The 18,811-nt window shown below is 48.9% G+C and overlaps 1 protein-coding gene across 4 annotated transcripts in view; it reads left to right on the forward strand.

The window, feature by feature from the left end:
* The window catches only part of NECTIN1 (nectin cell adhesion molecule 1), a 107,889-nt gene that overhangs the window by 29,389 nt on the left and 59,689 nt on the right, over window positions 1-18,811 (forward strand). The window lies entirely within an intron of this gene.

Genomic DNA, 18,811 nt, shown 5'->3' on the forward strand with positions numbered 1-18,811 from the left:
TTGGGGTCTCGGCTCCAGTGATGGAAGCCAGCCTCCTCCTTGCCTTGTTGCTGTACCCACTGAGGGCGCTGTGCAACTTCAAGCCATTTCATAGATAGCTGGACATTCAATGGATAGCTTGCAAGAAAGGCAGAGGAGCATCATAGGGCACCTTTAACATGCGGCTGAGGGACCTAGTTTCCCTTCATCACTTGAACCAGACTCATCACATGAGACAGGGCAGTGCTCACACATAATGAGAAGAAATAGCATTGTTTCCCTCTCCCCGCTTCCCTCTCTTCTATTCAGCTCCTTCTCCATTTTAAATGGGTTTTTTTCCTCAACCCTTTCTTTTCCCATCCCTCTCCTCTCTCTGCTATCCTTTTGTTTTTCTCTATTTCACCCCCCTTCACTATGTGTCTGCAGAATGCCTCTGCCGACACAAGACGCTGAAGGGCAAGACTGGAACTAGTCTAGATGCAATCTCCATTTTGCTTAAGGATCATTAATTACCTTGATGATTAAATACAATTAAAGATCCGTAAGACCTTTCTGATATCAGAGCCCTTAGCAAGGGCAGCTTTTAGGAACCTTCACCAACAGTAAAACAAAAGGAGGAGATGGACCAGTAAATCTGGGAATCCCAATTAAAATCCATGCTTAGCTCATTAACCTAATTACACATTGTGTCGCTAGCCTCAGCTCCACTGAGGGGGAAGCAGTGGGGGCAGGCTAGTTACCCATGTGCTAACTGTACTACGTTGTTTATGTTAGATCCCTATTGTCTCTTTGGCTGAGAAAATGGCCTTTGTGGGGGATTTCTAGCTGGGCTGTGGAAGTTGAGAAGCATTTGTGCCAAGCCCTGAAAGGCAGCTTGTGTGCATGTAATACAGCATATATTTCCTCTTCCCTGAAATGTCCTTTCTACATGCACCCTGCTCTGTACCCTGCTTGTCAGGTGGCACCTCCTGTGGTGGGCAGGAACATTCCTGCACCCAGTTCACCCTCATCCCTTACCCTCAGAGAGGCACTGGCAGAGCTGATGGAAGGAGGAGACTGCCTGAATGGGAGATGATAATGGAGATGAGGAGGAGAGGGGGTCTCTGAGAAAGGGGAAAAGGGAGGGGGTTGATGCTGAGCATGGAGAATCCTTCAGCTGAGGCAGGCTTTTTTGCTGCGGAGTCAAGGCTGAAGCACACCAGACCTCCATGACGTGCGGATTGCTCTGCAGGGAGCTGCTTGCTCTTGTTATCTGCTGTGGGACCAGACATCCCCATCCTTGCTCTCCTTCCCCTTTCTCACAGCAGGGACACGGGGCTGCATGAAGGCCTCCCTTTCACCCATCCTGAGGTCTGGGTCCAAGATCCTGCTCCCAAAGCCTGTCACAGGCCAGCAGACAGAAGTCTGTACCCCCTCCAGGAGTTTATGCCAGTTATTGCCGAGGAGGGATGCACGGTGTCTTGGGAGCATATCTGTCCCACTGAGAACAGGAACATTTGCAGGCACTGTCTGTGCTGAATCCAGGTGACTCATGGATTTGTGGTTTTTCCACACGAAAATCTGAGGGCTGGATCCTGCGGTGTGCAGCTGCATTCAGCGTGCTTCGCTGCCTACGTGTCTGTGTTCAAAGGGACGGGGAGGAGGCGGCAGGCCCCAGCATGTCCTACCCATAACCGGTCAAATTTGGAAGAGCAAGTCTGAGCTCGAAGAGGTCAGGGTGTGGCTTCCCACATGGCAGGGCAAGGGAAGCAGGAGCATACTGGAGTCCCCAGGTCCCCGGGGAGCAAGCTGTGTCCTTCCCAGTACCTGCAGATCTGTAGAGAGAAGGGAAGGAGGCAGGGAGGCATGAAGGCATGCTCCCCTCAGCAGAGTAGCTCCGTGTGGGGTCTAAGCAGCAGAGCCATTGCCAGAAGGGAGGGGACAGGTTTACCCTGGGGAACATCACTGGATTCCCTGGATCGGCAGGGCTTGAACTGCCCTGTGGAGTGCTTGAGAAGGAGGCAGGGCAAGAGCAGAGAGAGGGGTTAGGCATGTGCAGGAGTTTCGATAGAGGCACAGCATAGCTTGCCAAGCAATATGCCACGTATGGGTTATTTGAGCTCCTGATAGGGCATGCTGCCATAGCCTCAGGTGACTTCAGGCAGGGCCAGGGCAACCCAGCTGACAGGCAAATGGCCATCTCTGCATTGGGAAGAACCGCTGTTCAGCACTGGCTCCCATCTCAGTCTCTAGGGAAAGACCTATTCCTTCCTTCTGCCCACATATAAACACACCCAAACTCCATTTTCTTTCACACGAGCATGCTGCAGACGTGTGAGCAAGATGGCAGGGATTTAAGGGGTCCAGAAGCCATGGCAAACTATTGGGAGTTGGGTAGGGCAAGGTAGGCTGGGGACAGATGGACTCAGATAGGCAGATGGAACCCAGAGGTGCAAGCAGCCTGCTGAGTGGGTGAGATAGGATCATGATAGGGTGAGTCCCTTTGCATAGCTCAATCCCACGTTCCTGTTTAGTTCTAGGCTGAGCCATGATGAGGGTATCTAGTCTGGCCCCAACTTACTTGAGGACAGTGTGTATGAGAACAGCTGTTCAAAAACTTCTGCAGCGGGTGCCAGCCTGAACTGAGTCTGCAGAGGCAGCCAGAAGGCATAGAGGTGATCAGAATCCTTTCAACTTCAAGAAAACAACAAATAGGAAACAGGTTGGAAGGTTCAGGATGTGGCTTTTTTTTTTTTTTTTTCTTCCCTCCCTCCCCTTTTTCAGATTAATTTGTTCTTACTTTGGAAAGAAAAAAATCCCATTCTCTTAACAAGCGGTGTATCAGTTTTGTGGGGGTACTGTGCTAAACCTAAGTCCACTGCCTCTGGCCCAGCAATAGCTGTGTCTGGGTATGACACATCCTGAAAGACACGCTGATCTCCTGAAGCTCCAGGGCTCTGAGAAAATGGGATCTGCCTCTACAGTGATAGGTATGGAAATGCAACAACTTCAAACCCTGCTGAAGTCATGGTTCCTGGGATTTTGCAGGGTGTGTTGTAATCCAGATGGGAGGTTTGCAGTTGTACTGCTCTGGGATCACAGGCACTGCCCCAAACCAAACAGTGGGCTCTAGGGTGCAGGAAAGAAGTTATCGCCATTGCCATAAAACTGTAGGCCAGCTCTCATGGAAGAATTTAATCTAGCAGAAGATCAGCAGGCAGCCTTCCTCAGACATCCCAGCCCCACTGGGACAGAAGCGCTTGCTTTACACACTGACCATTCTTTAGCTGGCGTTCTGCTTCCAGGTAATTAAAATGGTTTAACCCTGCAGCGCAAACAGCTGCCTGCAGATAACTTGTCTTTATGCTCAAGGGACTCTTACCTCATTGTCTGCTCCAGAGAACCCTGTAAGTGCACGGCATGTTTGGAGGATGCAAGGATTTCATTACACAGTGAGAAAATAAAGGCAAAAACTCAAATACCTTTTTCTGAGATCAGGGCAGTGGAAAAAAAGAGGGCATGAGAGAAGAGAAAAAACATCTTAGGGATGTGAAATAACAGAGGATTTGTAGATCCTCAATGGGAGAATTTGGAGTCTGTTTCTCAGTTACACCAAGTATATCTGGAGTATTCCCAGAGCAAACAATGCAATTACTTTAGATTCACACTATGCCAGTGAGTTGTCAGGCCTGAGGTTCAGACTCCCAAAGGGTCCTGTGCAGACTTGCATATAAGCTGTTACGCTTTCCTAAGGGATATGGAAGCTCTGAGAGAAAAGGCCACACTCACTTTTCTGAGACCGACCAACTGTAAACTTCCTCTTCCTCTTGGGCTTCCTGTTATTTCCCTGCCCAGAGACCTTTGCTTGAGGAGATCCACAGCAAAAAATCCACAGTCTTTCTCTTAGTGTTTGTTGAGCTTTTGTAGCCCACAGGGTTGAAAATAGCCTTGGGGATAAGATTGGGCTGTCCTTTCAGGTTGCCTTCAGCCCTGCAAAGAGGCAGTTATTTTCCATTTCAGGGGTGTTATTTCTTTATGATGGAATCTCTCCTGAGGAAGGTGTGCCTCTCCCCTAAATGAAATCTCTTAATTTCCCTTTGGGGCACATCATTCTTATCCTCTTGAGCTCTGTTTCCTCCATCTCACTGCCCATATGTTTTTCTGGGTCTGGGCACAGAGTGACTTCAGATGCAGAACTGATCACCTTTGCATTCTTGCATGGGTAATTCCAGTGTGGACTGATCTTGCCAAACTAGGGATCTGTTGAAACTTCAAGTCCAAAGACCTATTCCCTATGACTGTGTTAGATTTGGTGCTGTGACAGCATCAGAAACAGGAGATTCTCCAGTCTGGTGCCTTTCCAGAACTAGGAAGAAACCCAACTTTTGGTTTAATTAATGATTCTTTTGTTTCATCCAACTTGTGGGTATACTGGCAAAGCACCAGTCTGTGACTTGCAGCAGTATTCCCCTTGCTTAGATCAGCCAGGCTGCTTAGCATAAGTAGAGTCCTTTACCAGAATGGTTATACCTGATGCCTGAGCTTACTTTTAATGAGCAAGTTAATCTATTTCTGCATGGCGCTGTGCTGTGTCAGGAGGACATGTCCTGCTCTGCTCTGTGTTCATACAATGTGATAACATGCCTTAAAACTGGTGTTTCTCTCCGCCCACTCCTCTCAGAGTTTCTACAGACAAACCTCTGTTGCCAGACACAGCCCCTGAGACCTCTGTCCTTAACTGAAGATTGACCCTTTGAACTCTAACCCCCACACTAATAGGAGTTAATGACATTTATCTACATACTTATCATACTTATCTTCCTTTTCCACTGCCTACTCCATTACTCCCCACACTGAGGTACCTGGGTACCTGACCACCAGTAACAGTTCGTGGTATCCAGGGGATATTAACTCTTTTTCCACAATGGGAGAGTTACTGTTCAAACAAATAAAGAAGCTCCCTTTAATTTCTTTTCCCTGGTTTCTTTTTTTTTTTTTTTTTTTCCCTCCATTTATTTGATACCCATGTGGTTATTTCTGGAAGTCTTTCTTCACTACTATTCTGGTCATTTTTTACAAAATTGGACATGGGACTTTTTGTCCTCTTTTCTCTTGCTGTTAGCTATTTATATCCTTCCATCCATCTTCTTAGGTAGTCAAGCATCCAGCTGTGTTATATCTGTCACCTTGGTACCTAAGCAACAAGTAAAGATGTTTCTTAACAGCTGTTAGCTCAAGCAATGGCTGCTCTAGAGCAGGGGTGGCAAACAAGTGACACTCGAGCTGCTGTGCAGCTTGTGAACAATTCTAGCCCAGCTGCTGTTCCCAGAGGTGGTAGAGCACCATGGGGAGCCCTGGCCAGGCTTCTCCCGTCCTTCAGTGAAGCTTTGGGACCCCAGGGGAGGTCTTCTTGTCTCCTAGGCATTCATTCTGCACAGCTCCTCCATCCCTTGCTCCCTGACTTGTGTGATGGTCCTCAGCTGTCCCGGGACCTGGCATGGTAGGTCAGGAAAGTCCATCATATCTGACCTACAAGTCTCCTTGCTTCTGCCTCTGGTGTTCTGGCTCCAGAGCCATTTCGCCCATCCTTGGACGCTTCCCTGATGGGGGACAGGGCTGCTTCTGCAGGAGCGCTGGCTGCACGGTGCTGCAGTATTGGGGAGCATCCATCCTTGCTCCAGCCCTCTGGGGAGGCAGCAGATGAGTCTTGCTGCTGCATGTTATAAGGAAGGTCAGGGAGCAAGGATGCTGGCTGACCCTGGGGCTGTGGGGAGCTCGTGCATGGCGGGCGAGGGGCTCTCCACAGCGTGTCGAAGAGCAGCTGCTGTGTGAAGTAGCCAAGCTCTTGGCCTCCTGATTATGCAGCCAGGTGCTGAGAGATCTTGCCCAGTTGTTTTCAGCTTTTCAAGGGAAAAATATAAAAGTTCTGCTGGAAACCTGAAGGACCCTTTCTTTTCTTCATTTTTCCTCCCACCAGGGGAGCTGGCTGACATTTTTGGGGTAAAGTTTGTCTTTAAAAATGTACAACGTTCTGCAGGAACTGTGTCCATATTGCCGTGTCTGCTAAAAAATATAATAGTCTGGTTTGTGTTATCTCTCCCTCTTCCCCCCCCCCCCCCCCCCCGCCCAGTCTGAAAAGAACATGAGTTCTCTTAAATAGCCTCCCATGTAGCTGTTAGCAAGTGGGAAGACACAAACAGCAGACGGAGGAGGAGGTGGGCACATCAGGCATGTGGAGGGTGGGAGCAAATCCGTCTGTCAGGAAGGAGGAAGAGACAGGGCGTCCAGAGGGACAGGCGTTGGAGCGGGAGCACCCCACAGAATGGGGCTGTGCAGTCCTGTCCCGGGCTACAGCACCAGGCTGTGGAGGGTGGCCCAGGGCTCCAGAGCACTCCTAACCTGGGGCCAGGGTGGGATGAGACTCTTGCAGTCAGAATGAATCCAGATGGATGGGAGCTCAGAGTGGGCTGTGGAAAATGAAGGTGGGGAGATTCACAGGCAGGCGGGAGGTGCTTTCTCTTTGGGTGTGAGCACTGTTGGAAAGGTCAGCTGTAGAGATGACTAAAATGCAGAATGGGCTTGCAAGTGGGAATGTTGGGCGTTTCAGAATGAGTTTTCCTTCTGCTTTGAAACAAACTGGCATTTGAAAATTTCCACGGAAATCAAATTTCGAAAGAAAACTTTGGCCTAGCTTAATCCAAAATGTCCCATGGCATTACAACCAAAGTATTCCGTTCTGGTTGCAGTTCTGGTTGGTGTTTTACCATTTACTATTTAAAATAAATGAGTGTCCAAAAAGAGAAGTTCTTCTACAATAAATTTAATAACTCTTAAAATGAGAAAACCCATTTTTTTAAGATGGGAAAAACTAAAACCACAAAAAAAGGAAACGTTCCTTTCCAAGGTTGACACAAACCATTTGAACCTTATCAAAGGGCATTTTATATTTGTTAATTGAATTTTGTCAAAATCAGCACGTTCCAGTGGATAGTTTTGGCTTGGACTAAATGGCACAATCCATCAGAAAAACATGCCATGTTGGAAAATTTTCCACTAGCTCTAGTTTTTTTGCACATGCTTTTCATTTTTGTGGCAGCTTTGTCAGTCCCCAGTTTCAGCTAGGATGAAGCACACAGAAGTCCCAAGAGAGCGGCTGACTTCTTGGTGTTTGAAGACTGGGATGTCTCACTGGAGCCCTCCCCGATGGCACAGAGGAAAATACGGCTGCCCCGCTGACCAGCCTGCTTTTCCTGTCCCCATAGCCAGCCTTTTGACCATGGCTTATTGCTACATAAGAAGGAAACGGAGCCTAGTGCTGATGCAGTTTCAACAAAAGTCAATGAAATTACTATGAAAGTCAATGAAATATGTCAATTAAGGCCAAGTGAGCTGCTTAACCATCAGTCTCTGGGTCTAGTTTCTCCAGCATGAGGCTGGAATTGGGATGTTGACTCTTGACTTGCTCTGTCTTGTTGACTCTTAATAGATATTTATGAGGAACTGATTGCTTTTTGGTTTTGTCTTGTCTCTCATGAATCTAGACTTTGGGAACAGTTATGTTTAGAGCAAATAGGTGATTCAAACTTGCCATAGCGATTCAGGTCTTGTAGCTATCTGCAACTCCTGTCACAGTTGTTATCCCAGCCTTCCTGCTCAGGCATCCCCAGATTAGGGAAAAAAAGTGAAACATGCTGAGAGAGGCCACCAAAACCAGCCCAAACAGCAGCAACCCGGTGTAGATGCTTGGTGATGCATCCATCAGATTCTGGGTGATGCATAGCTCAGATACCTCCCAGGATGTGTATGAAGGGATATCTTTTTACCTGGGCATAAGAGGCCCAATGAGTCACTCAGCATAGTGTGTCATTCCACCTCCAGAGTAACATTTGTCATTGAATTCCCTGGAGTGTTATATCACAACCCAGCTCTTCCCAGGGGCTGCCTGGAAGCACAAAGCCACTTTGAAGAGGGGAGGCATGGAGAAGCCCTTAAGTTTCTCTTCCTGGAAGATTGCTTGTCTCCCCTATTGTGCTACCATCACTAAGAATATACAAGTCTTAAGACTAAGTCCTCAGTTACCCCTGTTTGTCTCACCAGAAGGAGCAAGCCTTGCTCCCGCTGAGAAGTGTCCAAAGGGAAATGCGATGTGGTCCCTATTTTGTAAACTCCTCTCTGCAGGACAAATCATCTTTCTGCAGAAGTCCCTTTGAACTCCTGCTGCTCCTGACTTGCCCTCTGCTCTGAGATAAATGCTGTCTTTACAGTGCAGTGAGCCCTTTGCTGACTGCCCTCACCTTTCTGTGCAGGTAAGAGTGGATATAACCGTGTTGGTCTCTCTCACCATCCCCAGAAAAGCAAAGCCACTGCTCCTTGCATTCCAGAGCTGTGTACCAGGCAGGACAAGGCAGGGAGCATGACCCCTTGTGGGAGGCCTCCCTGCCAGGCTCTGACCCTCACTCATTGCCTTCCCCCCCGCCCCCCCTCAGATGCTCATGATTAGGGCCAGCTCAGGCTGCCTTTAATGGCTGGTCTTGTCACTTGTTTACAGTCCTGAGTCTTACAAGCTCAGCAGGCTCCTCTAAGCCCCCACCTGTGCAGCTGTTTTGAAGCTCAGCAGTCATTCCCAAGACAGCATGGATAGAGCCTGTGACCTTAATAGATATGAGAGCTGCATCTCCATCCAGCATAGAGTCAGGCTCTCTACCAGCCGCCCTCTGCTCAACCCCACCAGCTGCTGTGAAGTCTGGAGTCAAAGGGACTCCCAGGCACCCAAATATGCCCTGTTCAGATCTGTCTTCTCACTGAGGTGGCATTTCAGCTGAGCTGTAGCAGGCAATGCCAGATCTAAATCCTGGCTAGAAGGATCACAGCAACCACTGATCTGATAAGCCAGAGAGATGAGGCAAACCTGGAGTGCACGTCAGCTCCCTGGGGCAGTGGGGACTGGAATTGTGGAGCTGGCTTTGCTCAGAGGTTGAATGGGACACTCACTGTCAGCCTCAATGTGTCTCATTTCTGGCATGTTCTTAACACAAAATGTCATAGATTTGGTCACAGCCAGTTTGCTCGTTGTGGAGAAAAACACCAGCCACATTTTGGGAACCTTTAGTCTAGCTGTTGCCTTGGATGATGTTTAGGTTTGCTTCCAGGCTCTGTCAACAGAGTAGGTATTCCACTTCATCTCTCTATGCCTGGTTTCTTCAGCCATAAAAATGAGGGTGACCTATTCTATTTGCATGAGTGGTGGGTGGGGCTGTGAGGCCTTACCACAAATGCCTCCATACCTGCTTTCTTAGGTGAGAATTGTCACCATAATATGCAGATACCCAAATTTAAACCGAGCCATTCAAGTGAGATTGTCAGTGATTGCCTGGGTAGCCTTGGGCACATCTCTTTGTCATTCAGCACCTCTGATTTCCCCAGCCCTGAAAGCAGGGGTAATAATACTTTCCTGCCTCTCAGGGTGTTGGAGGATTAATTACTGTTTGAAAAGCCTTTTGAAGATGCAAAGCTTGCCATAAATATGCAGACTTATACAGATGGGGCCCAGGTAGGACTGAAGTGTGATGTCTGTCACTCTGCACTGTGGAGATGAATCCAGGAAAAGGTAAAATTTGTAAAATTAGTTCCCTGCACAGGGACTTGATGTTAAGAAAACTGAGCAGCAGCAGGCTGGAAATCAGGCAGGGCCCTGAGTTTTGGTTTACATGTACACTCTGTTCTTTACAGCCTGTTATTCATGGGCAGGAATCCTTAAACAACCCAGACAAAGTCGGGAGGTCTGAGCCTCTTCCACTTTCCAGCAGAAATATCTCTAGGGCAAGATAAAACACATTACAAGAGAAATCACAGGCAGTCAGTCTGTCCATTGCATCTGTTGGGTGCCATATTTGCATTCATCTTGTTTGCAAAGATTTTTCCTAGTTGTCAGCTCTGATGGGTCATAAGCCGCCAGAACATATATCACAATTTTCTGGTCTCAAAAAAAAATTTGTTGTTTCTATCTTCAGACAAATTACAGTAGATCGGAGCATGGCATTCCCACTTGCAATACTAGAAAACATTTCTCTTTAACTTAAGGAGACAGTGAAATATTATTGTATACTAAAAGATAATGGAAGGAAAGACAAGAGAAAAGCAAGACTACAGTCAGAAAGCTGTGACTCGTTACCATGCATTTAAATTACAGGAAGATAGGAGGTTTGATCTTCACAAAAATTGCAGGCCTGGCCAATACCAGCGTGGTTAGGCAGGGGTGCATTTTTCACCCTGTCTTGGTCAGAGGACCCAAGACTTTGTATCCTTTGGTAATTGCCCGTGACCTGGTATCTACCCCTCTGATAAAAGAGGCTTGATTTGAGTGAGGACGGAGAGAATCAGGGGCTGGCAAGGCTGGAAGGGGCAGTCAGATTCCAGCTATTAACCCTGGTGCTGAAGTCATTCCTGAGTCAGCAGAGTTTCGGCTTTGTCGCGTTCTCATTGTGGAGGCGAGTGAGTCATCTCCTGGCTGAGCCCTGAGAGCTCCCCGGTTTCCTGCTCCAGCTCTGAGCTGTCAGCCCAGGGAGGAAAGGAAGGATCTGAAGTTCTCTCTTTCTGTGCCATCAAGTTTATTTTTGTTATTATTGAATCTCTTCAGTCTCAAGTTCCTTCATTTCGGAAATGAGACTCTCTGTGGGTTACTATCTTGATCCCCTCTTCACAGCTCTTCATTAAATCCCTCCTCCTTAGCACCTGGAGAGCTCTAATAGGGAGAATATTTAGCCCTGGACCAGGGCTCCTTGAACAACATCCAAGGCAACACAGAAGTCCAAGAAAGAGGCAGGGCAGACAAAATAGTCATGTACATCTGGGGACTCAGTCCATTAAGATAAGGTCTCAGGACAGTCTCAGTTTAATTAGTTGCCCCTGCTCAATGCTTCAGCTTCCTTCCCCTCCTCCACACTTGATTTTCCAGCTGTACTATTATCTTCTACTCTCCCTTCCCCACCCAACCACCAAATAAGCATTGGCTCTGAATGTGGTCCCCTTTCTCAGTCTTCCGTCTTGTTTACAGGTCAGAGTTGGTAAGAAGACCTTGGAAGACCTTGGCTTTTTCTTTGACAGCAGGCAAGAATACTCTTCAGAGAAGGGTCTTTGTTTTTTTGTTCTTTGTCTGCCCTTGTCTTTGCCTGGCCAGCTGCCTGCTTTTCCTACTGCAGAATTTTATGATCCTGGACATATTCACTGGTTCCCTTCCAGAGGAACTAGTGGCTAGGGATAAGAAGAGGCAAGTGAGTGGTTTGGGGTTGATGTTGCAGAGACATAAGAGGAGTGGGAAAATTTGTAAGGCTAAAATGGAGGGTGGCAAGTCAAAGAAACAAGCATTGTAGACCAGGTTGAGAGGAAATCCTCCCCCGGTTTATGGAGACATGTAGCAGGGGCAGAAGGGAGAGCTGCAGTAAGTTGCACAAGGCCACAGGGGAAAGGAGGTGAGAGTCTTCTAAACCAAGGCACTGGACAGGTATGAGAAAGAACGCAGAGTGGGAAAAGAGCTGAGGAAGGAGCTGGAGTAAAGCCCAGTGCAGAAGTCCTGGAGGGACAGACTGCATGGACGGGAAGGTGGGCCAAGTACTGAGCACTGGTGCACATCAGGTAGAGGCAAGGGGCAGTCTGGTTCACTGCTCAGGTGTGTGGGAACTGGCAGCTCTTGCTGAAGGATTAGCTGACATGCTTGTGGGGCGGGGCAGGCAACAGGAGCTGGCTCCTCTGTGGTGACTGAGGAGCCTTTGTGCTTTGTTGCTGAGCATGGGGTTTCAGAGCTTTACTGCAGGAAGGCCTTTCCCAGTGCTGTGTCAGCTCTTTCAGCAGGAGCCCTGCTCTGCCAGCCTTCCTGCTTTTGCCATGGGGCATGTTCCCCTCCCGATGATTTGAGGGGTGCGTGAAAGCTGGGAAAAGTACAGCAAAGAGTGAAAGCCGGGAGCAAAGGCAGGCATGGTTGTTCCCTTCTCACTCCTTTGGTTTGCAGCCCTTTTCCTAGAGAACTAGAAAGTTGGCTGCAACTAAGGCGGTTTGCAAGGTTGAAGCACAGACAGCAAGAACTAGTGGTCTAGTTTGGGGTTCATCTCTGCTTTTTACTGGCTGTTTGATCTGTGACTGGTCTCACCCTGTTGTCTGCTTTTCTTTCATCTATTTCTATGAAGAACACCTAGGACAAACATGGTCTTGGTCTTGTTTAGGGCCTTTATGTGAGTCACAGTGGTGGCTTGATGAATAGACTTCCCAAACTGTAACAGAGAACAAGCGGAGTGTCAATGGATCAGGCCCTTTGGGAGAGATCTTTCATTCAAGTGGATCCTAAGGCTGCTTTGTGCTGTATTTATCCAAAGAGTAAATACTGCATAGGCAGGAAAAGGCAACCCTGCTTTATTCCAAAGGCACCTCCACTGCCCTGTCCCAGAAGACAGACAGTGAAGGACTGGCTAGAGACCTTGTTCAATACAAGCCATTCACTGGTCCTCAGGTAATAACATCTCTGCTGTTGCTGCTGTGTGCTGGTTCTGGATTTGAACCAGTGACCTAGAGTAAAAGGCCCTGTGTTTCCCATTTGCAAGACAAAGCCAAGCTTGATCTTTCTTTTTTGAGAGGGATTTGGATGAGAGCCAGATGGGCCATTGTACAGGCTGCCATTTCTGTCAGCTCCCATAAAGCTCCCAGCTCTCAGCTGGGGGAAGGGATGCTTGGGCTTGCAGTTTCTCTTGGTGTGCCCCCACCCGATCACAATGTTATCTCAGGCCTTTCACATTCATGTTCAGCAATGTCACCAGGAGCTATAATCTTGCCACATCTTCTTTCTGAGGTCCCATCTGCTTGTGTTAGAAACTCAGTCTCCCTCTTCTAATCCCTTTGGTGTTCAAGCTCCACATGCATGTGGGGCAGAACTGAATCAGTGCATGACAGAGAGACCTCCAGTGAAAGTCAGGAAGTGCATGTTGGTGAGTCACTGGAGACCACTCCTTCACTGCAGTCCGCTGCAAGCCATTGACTAAACAGTGAGGCAGGCGCTGTACTCTTTTGGAAGGGCAGCAGAGTACCCATTTGAATACTTGGCAATCAATACAAAGTCTCTTTGGCAAGAGGAAAGGTATTAACCCCAATATCTTGGCCAACCACCAGCTCAAACCTTAGCTTCTTACCATCTGAAATTCCCTTGCTGGCATTTAGAAGCTGCTTTGCCATTTCCCACCCTGCCTAACACACCTGTGGTCTTCTTTTAGGGTTCTGGGGGTTGGTTGTGTTCTGCCCCACAAGGGTTGCATTTCAAACCTCGATTTCCACTTAAAAATAGGGAAGACAAAATACTAGTTCAGAAATCCTGGGAGAAAAATTGTAAGTGCCACCAGCTGGAAAGTTTTGAGCTCCTGTTCCATCCCATTTTTCCCCTCATGGAAAGTTCTTGGAAATATGTTTGAACCATCTGTGAAGCATACGGGACCATGTACAGGACATCATTGCCCGTAGTCAAGGTGCAGTGCTAGGGGCTGTCTCAAAATCTTTGTGTAGGATCTTTTGTAGGTTGAAGCATGATGCATTGTTTTGTCCTTTTGTAAGGTCCAGCTACGGTGACCCTTCAATTTAGTTCTAAGTGATTCAAAGACTATTAGGACTGATTCCTCTGACATTTGCATCAGTCATGATATTGCCACACCAAGGGGTGGCTCATCACACTTCTGCCAAGGACTGTTTCAATGCCCTTGGGGTGAGATGAGTATCAGGGAACAGGAGGGAGAAAAATTGGTGAGAGGCTCAGCAGAGGCAAGGTTGTGCAAAGTAGTGTGAAGTTCACATGACTCTTAACAAAGAGTCATTGATTGGAGGCTCACTGTTGTGACAGAGCTTGCTAGTGCCCAGAGATCATTTCCAGAGCTTTCTATATGGGGGATTAAGAACCAGATTTGCAGGTGTGGGAGCCTCAATGTTACAGCACCTTCCGGGCTTTTAGGAGAAAGGGATTTCAGGTTCAAGAGCCACCAGCTGCCACTTAGCCTGCTCCCTCCCCAGCACCCCTCACACCCAGAGAGTCCAAACCCTCCTTCCCAGCCCACTGCCTGTGCTGCAGGGCACTACAAGTGCTGCACAGTGCCCCCAAGCCTTGCATGACCTGGTAAATATCTGGGTTTGGGATCGTGGGGAAAGGCATCAACACAAACCACTTCAGAGGCCAAGGTGGAGGAGTAGGATCTCAGAGGTCTCCACTAATGAGGTCTTGGCACCAACATGTCTTTGGCACTCAGCTGGGCCTTTTTTACTGCTTTTGGTCCTTAAAAAATAACACCGAAAAGCTAATGAGTAAAATGCAACTCAGCAAGCTTCAACCTATACAGCTAATCCTTCCCCGTGTGCTGGCTGCCCCCTGGGAGGTGTCAGAGTGGGCTGGTGGGCACTGGGAGATCTGGCATAGGAACTGCAAATGGCAGGATGTAACCCAAGCCTTTTCTCTGCAGTACCGACCACACACATCATTCAGCAAAGAAAAAGCAAGGCGAACCCCAGCACTGCACATGCACACACACATCCTGCTTAATATGTTCAAGCCTCTCCAGAGGCTGATTAGTGATTTTATTTTCTCCTCCTCTCCCGGCCTTGCATGCTCATTGCCATCAATTATCTATGCATTTGCCCTGATGAATTATTGAGTGTGTAATGGGGCGAGGGAAGACCCACCATCCCAGCTCAACCACCTTGCAAGCAAATGCTCCCCAGAGCATGACAGCAGCTAGTTTGCCCTCTGGCTTCTGATTTAGGATGGAGAGCATGGAAAGCTGATCCAGCAACTTGCAAAACCCCTTTACTCCATCTGTTCCCCATCCTCATCATTGTTGTTGAGGTGTGGGTGTTATTGCCGTGGTATGGAGCACAGCAATTGGGTGCATTATTTCCCTGATGAGAGGCTTGGAGGAACAGAACATAAAGAGTTTATCCTGTCTTGCCAAAGAGCCATGAGTTATTCAGTCACCTGGAAAGGAAACACGATTTCCGCACAGTGTTTGGGGTTTTGGGGGGTATTTTTTGTTTGTTTTGTTTTGTTATTTCTTCTGCTTTTTTTTTTTTTTTTTTTCCCCTGAAGCCTATAGAAAGTTTGGAATGTGTTTTTGTTAAAGCCGTTACATGTAGGGGCCTGAATCCCAACTTTGGCAGCATTTTGTTGTTGGCAAGCAGTCCTCAACTGGCACCAGCATTTTCCCTAGCCGAAAGTCTGACTCTTTAAACCTGGGCAGAGGATGGTTCCACAGGACCATTCTGGGGTCTGGTTCAGGGTCAGATTTGTCAGCACCAAAGTCTGTTTTTTCTCCAATTTGTGCCCAAGTACAGTCTGTACTGTTGTGTGGATCCCATCTCAGGGGGAAGGCAGAAAGGGGAGGGTAGAACTGGGAATTGTTACTACTACTCAAGGTCAAGAAAAATCACTTGATTTTTGAAAGGGTCATTCATTAATTTTCAGGGAAATCATAGCATAAAGAAGGGGCATAGTGATGAAGTGAGGGATCAGATTGATCTCCCTTGTAATATACATTGTGTTCTCTGCCAGGTTAGCTGACAATATCTTTATTTAAGGGGCACGTCTTTGATGCCCGTCCTTGGGCAGTGGTGACCTTCAGCCTGGCATAGCCTCCTGTGTGCTGTGCTCCTTGTCTGCACACCCAGAGGAGAGGCTGAGCTGTTCTCCCAGATGCCCTGCACAGGCGACTCCGAGGAGAAGCTGGTGGCCTTCTGTCCTGTCCTCTCTGGGGTTCGGCTCATCTCTGGCTTTTCTGTCACGGCAAGGGGGTGCTGAGCAAGGACTTCCTGCTGTCGTGAAAGGGGCCTCTTTAACTGGGATGTTGAAAGCCTGGTTCAAAGGGAACCGCTGAGGCCCGTGGGGGGTCAGGGAGCTTGTGTGGGAGCAGAGCCAGCTGTGCCGTCGCCCCAGCCCCGGGCAGGTGCTGCTCAGGGGCATGGGCCCTCCATGAAAGAGGTGGGGACTGATGCTGATGAATCCGCTCTCTTCCAGCCTTGGGAGAAAGAGGGAGTGCTGAGCACACCTACAGCCAGGCAGCCGTGAGATGGGCGGCAGGTTGTTCCCAGGGCCTTTGCTACGTGATTGCTTTTGCTCTCCGGCAAGCTCCCACACGCTTTGCGAGGCTCTAAAGACTTCAGAGCCAGACTGCTTGGCAAAGCTGTTGCTCACCTCTGCGGGTGTGGGCAATTCTGCAAGAGGCTCTCTCACCTCCAGGGTAGAAGGAGTAGCATATGCTGCAAAGCATGTTGGAGACATCTCCCCCCTCCCCATCCACCCATTCTTTCCTCACATCCCAGCATAACATTATCTAAACCCAGCCCTGCTCTGCACCCGGTGCCCTCATTTCATCAAGAAGGCTGTCATGGAATACAGGGTCCCACAAGGCACAGGCCAGACTGGTGTCAGAAAAGTCTTTCACTGTGTCTTATTGCTTGGACATCCTTCTCCAGTAGGCCAGTGCCTCCAGTTGGCATGGAAAAAATGGTCTAGCTGTCACTACGAGAGCAGCAATTTCCCTTCCCTCTGATTCCTGGAGGGTCATGCGTGTCAAAAATGGACCTGGCAACACTGGGAGGGGGAACATGCAACCTGCCAGCACAGCTGACAGCTTCTAAGAACTTCATGGCTTCATGCATGCAGGCACATGAGGGCACCCGTGCTTTGCTGCGGCTGTAAGCAGCGCTGAAAAACATTCCTCAGCACCCAGCTGCAATGCTAGGGTGTGGGGCAAACCAGCGCTTGGCTCAGGGAAGGGGGCAAGTTCACACAAAGCTCTAGAGACTGAGTTTCGGTCTTAACTGCTGATGGCTGTGGTCAGCTGATGGCGTCTCAAGGCCGGGCTGGGTTGTTGAGGCTTGTCCTCAGGGTCACAGACTTGGCACGGAGGGAGGTAGAATGGGAGAAAGCAGAGGCTTAGATGAGGTGTTGTCCTGGGTTGAGTGAGTGGTGGAGTTTTTTGGTGGCAGGGGAGGGGTCTATCGGGGCAGCCCCCTGTGAGAAGCTTCTCGAAGGTCCCCCAGCTCCACGTCAGCTCCACTTCTGTTTGGGAAATTGAGCCAATCGGCTGCGCCTCTGCGATAACGTATTTAAGAAGGGATGTGGTGACGGCCAGTAGGACTTGTGAGGAAAAGTTGCTGCAGCTGCATGAACACCAAGGTCAGAGGAGGAATGGAGGAAGAAAGGAGGGGGGAGGTGTGCCGGAGCAGAGACCCCCCTGTATCCTGTGGTGAGACGGCAGGGAGGCCCCCCCCTGCCACCCATGAAGATCTACGGTAGAACAGACATTGATTTATGGCCTGTTGCTCCTGCTCGGATGATCAAGGTTCTGTGCCCGAAGAAGGCCGGAGTCTCATGGGAAAAGGCAGCCCCGTTGCTGTAATTCAGAGCTGGGAGGATTGCAGCATGTGGGGGAGTCCCACGCCGGAGCAGCTCGGGAAGGGCTGCAGCCGTGGGAGGGAATCCAGTCGGAGAAAGTTAGTGACCCATGACGGAGCAGTGTGGGGAACGCTGCGGCCCATGGGAGGAATTCAAGTCGGAGAAAGTTTGTGGAGGACTGTCTCCTGTGAGAGGGGGACCACGCTGGAGCAGGAGGAACAAGTTTCGGACACTCCCCTCACCGAACATGAAGGAAGTGGCAGCGCTGACTGCACCCCCCATTCCCTGCCCCTGCGCCACTGGGGGAGGAGGTAGAGATATCAGGAGCAGAGCTGAGCCTGGGAAGAAGGGAGGGGTGGGGGGAAGGTGTTCTCAAGATGTGGCAATGCTTCTCACTGTCCTACTCTGTTATGTGTTGTTAGTGTCTGTAATAAATGTATGTTCTTTTTTTTCTTCCCCTAATGAGTCTGCCTTTTGCTCGTGATCATAAAAGGGGGATTTTTTCCCCATCCCCGTCCTATCTCGAACCCCAAGCCTGGCTCTCTGTCCCTTCTCATTGCCGGAGGGGAAGGGAGAGAGAGGTGCTGCATTGTGGTTGGCTGCCAATCAGGCCTAAACCACGACAGGTGTGGGGACTGCGATCAGGCTGAGTACAGGGGGCATGGAGTGAGGGGGCAACATGAGAGTGTGCCGAGAGAACGGTAAAGGCGGTGTTTGTTGTTGAGAAGGCTTTTGTATGCTTGCACTTGTGTGTATGTGAAACTGCAGGAAAGGGACTCTTGCTCACGTTCACCTGTAGAAGTCACACAGCACATCTGCCAGGGTCTGTGGGGGGTAAGACTGAGGAGTTCATTTTGTCCTTACACAGGGAGACTGTCCCCTGGAAGAATAGCGTAGGGGTGGCGTTTCAGAAATGCTCTGTCCTCTCGGTTAGAAGATGCTGTCCTGTTTCTCTTGCTATGCATTTCTTTCTTTTCCCTGCCTCTCTCTCTTTCATTACCCTTTCATGTTCCTCACTCTTTGTACATCTTTCTTTTTTTATTACCCCCTTCCTTCCTTTACTTTCAGTCTCCTAGAATACATCCAATTTCAGATTCTGCCAGAAGCAGTAAGCAAAACCCGCTTTTCTTGTTCTTACCACCTTGCTTCTCTATTGTATTTATTATATAAATACTGGCTGTATAATTACCAGAGCATTATCTCTAAGCATACAGATTAGAGAAAGACACAGTGGCAGCCAAAGATGAATTTCAGGGTCAGTCTGGTGGGAGACATTTTTCTCCAGCTGTCAGGGGAGGAATCAACTGAGACAGGATAGCAGTCATGAACAGCAACCACCACTCTTCCCAAGCACCTTTCACCTGTACTCCACAGAACTAAGATGGAATGTTTCTAAATGTAGCCACTTCTGGGGTTAAAAACAGGCCACAGAAATGATCTAGA

Source organism: Tyto alba, unplaced genomic scaffold (assembly GCF_018691265.1).
Source record: "Tyto alba isolate M040663 unplaced genomic scaffold, T.alba_DEE_v4.0 Super-Scaffold_32, whole genome shotgun sequence".
In the NCBI taxonomy this organism is placed as follows: Eukaryota; Metazoa; Chordata; class Aves; order Strigiformes; family Tytonidae; genus Tyto; species Tyto alba.